Here is a 2,969-nt window from a genome sequence, read left to right as displayed (position 1 = left end):
TGTGCTAGCTGTGCTGTGCTGGCTGTGCTGTGCTGTGTTGTGCTGTACTGTGCTGTGCTGTGCTGTGCTGTGCTGTGCTGTGCTGTGCTGTGCTGTACTAACTGTGCTGTGCTGGCTGTGCTATGCTGGCTGTGCTGTGCTGGCTGTGTTGTGCTGGCTGTGCTGGCTGTGGTGTGCTGGCTGTGCTGTGCTAGCTGTGCTGGCTGTGCTGTGCTGTGTTGTGTTGTGTTGTGCTGGCTGTGCTGGCTGTGCTGTGCTGGCTGTGCTGTGCTGTGCTGTGCTGTGTTGTGTTGTGTTGTGTTGTGCTGGCTGTGCTGGCTNTGCTGTGCTGGCTGTGCTGTGCTGTGCTGTGCTGTGCTGTGCTGGCTATGCTGTGCTGTGCTGTGCTGTGCTGTGCTGTGCTGTGCTGTGCTAGCTGTGCTGTGCTGGCTGTGCTGTGCTGTGCTGTGCTGTGCTGTGTTGTGCTGTGCTGTGCTGTGCTGGCTGTGCTATGCTGGCTGTGCTGTGCTGTGCTGTGTTGTGCTGTGCTGTGTGTACTGTGCTATGCTGTGCTGACTGTGCTGTGGTTTCTATCTGAGATCTGGAAAACTTTTGCAGTGCAGACTCCCTACCCACCCTAAATGTAGCTGGAACACCAGCACTGGCAGCTATTTCTGCTCAGCTGGACAGTAGCCCTTATGCCAAGGTGAGAGGATGTAGAATGGTATGAGCTGAGGAAACCATGTAGTGTTCTCTTCCTCAGCCACAGCTGCTGTTGTTAAAAGCAAAACAAAAATAATATGGGGTGTGATGGAGCATGCCTTTAATCTCAGTGCTGGGGAGGCAGAGGCAGGCAGATCTCTGAATTCAAGGCCAACCTGGTCTAAAGAGTGAGTTCCAGGACAGCCAGGGCTGCACAGAGACACATTGTTTCAAAATAACAACTAAATCCCTATTGTAATACATCAACATCAGAAACGACTACTCATGTTTTTAAGATATTTGGCCTGAGATTTGAAGACATCTGTCCTGTGAAGACTACATCATCTTAAGATAGCACATGGCCAGAAATGCAGTTAACAAGGGAACAGTGCCAAGGAGTCAGGAGAAAATGCTTACTGCAGTGTCTGGGGCAAAGGGACAGCCTGTGGCCTGGGCAGGGAGAGGCCTGGCAGGAGACCGGGGCAAGACTGGGTAGCAGCTGAGCAGGACAGACATGGGAGAGCTCAGAGGAGGGTTGGGTGAGGAAGACTAAAGGCTGCATCTTCAGAACCTGGACACCATTTTTGTTGTTGTTGTTGTTGTTGTTTTTTGAGACAGGGTTTCTCTGTGTAGCTCTGGCTGTGCTGGAACTCACTTTGTAGACCAGGCTGGCCTCGAACTCAGAAATCTGCCTGCCTCCGCCTCCCAAGTGTTGGGATTAAAGGCGTGCGCTACCACCACCCGGCTCTGTACACCCATATTCATGGAGGCCGTGGAGGTAACAGCCAAAGCTTGGAAGTACTGAGGTATCCTTCAGGAGAAAAAGTATACATTCTGTTCCACCCAGACAATGGAAGTGTGTTCAATAATGAGCTGCCAAGCCAGGAAAAGACATAGAACAATATTACTGGAGAGTACCAGAGTTCAATTCCCCGTACCCATATGCCAGCTCACAACTCTGTAACCAGTTCCAGGGGATCTGATGAAGATCCAGGACATCTTCTGGCTTCCTCTTCCATGTCCACTTCATGCATCTGAAGTACAGATGGACACGCATGCAGGCATAACACTTACCCATACCCATGAAAAAAATCCTGAAAATAAAAGAGAGAATACATGTCTAGGCTGAGCTTGATGGCACACACCTTTAATTCCAGCACCAAGGAAGTGGAGACAGGCCAACCTTTGTGAGTTCAAGGCCAATCTGATCTACATAATGAGTTGCAAACTAGGCGGGGCTACATAGTGAGACCCTTTCTAATATAAACAAACAAAAACAACAAATATTGAGAAGCCAGACTGAAAATGTTATGCTGTAGGCTCCTATTCATAGCATTCTGGGAAAGATAAAAGTCTGTGGAGACAGGGGAAAAAAAAAAAAAGTGGTGTTACCAGGGGATGGGAGGATGGGATGTTGAGACAGAGGGCAGGGACTTAAAACGGTAATCCATTCTGCATGAGTCAGGTCCAGAGAATAGGCAGCAAAAGCAACACGGGCCACAGGTACACTGGTGACTCCATAGGTTTGTGGCTTAGCAAAGATAAACACTCTGGGACTCGTGTGTGTGTGTGTGTGTGTGTGTGTGTGTGTGTGTGTAGTATGTGTATATGTGTGTATTTATTTGTATGTGCATGTGTGTGTATGTGTGTATGTATGTGAGCATGTGTATGTGTGTGTGTATGTGTATATGTGTGTATGTTTATTTGTGTGTGTGTGTGTGTGTGTGTGTAGGGGGTTGGTCAGGGGTATTTGGGAAATCTTTCTCCTTGATGCTTACTTTTTCTATGAAATGGAAAGGTTTGTTTTTGTAAAATAAGCATTTGACTAGGCTAGGAGTGTGGTAGAGCGCTAGTAACCAAGCATCACCAAAGCCCTGATTTAATCCCCTAGCACCTCATAAACTGGGTGTGGTCACATCGCTAATCCCAATACTCAGGAGGTAGAGGTAAGAGCATCAGAAGTTCAAAGTCATCCTCTACTACAGTATGAATTCATGACCATCTTGGGATACAAGAGCTCCTGTCTCATTCCAAACAAACAAAAGGCAATTATTTCTGAGCCGGGCACAGTGAGACATGACAGTGATCCTGTCACTCTGGAAGATGAAGCAAGAAGACTGATTGCAAGTTCAAGATCAACTGGGTTATATATTAATGCTGTCAAAAACAAACCAAAAAAAAAAAAAAAGCAAAAAGCAAAACAAGAAATCAAGCAAGCACCCAGATGTCCCTCAATAGAGGAATGGATATAGAAAATGTGGTACATTTACACAATGGAGTACTACTCA

The sequence above is a fragment of the Mus pahari genome, chromosome 1 (assembly GCF_900095145.1).
Source record: "Mus pahari chromosome 1, PAHARI_EIJ_v1.1, whole genome shotgun sequence".
Taxonomy (NCBI): Eukaryota; Metazoa; Chordata; class Mammalia; order Rodentia; family Muridae; genus Mus; species Mus pahari.
Note: the sequence above shows the minus strand (reverse complement) of the source record.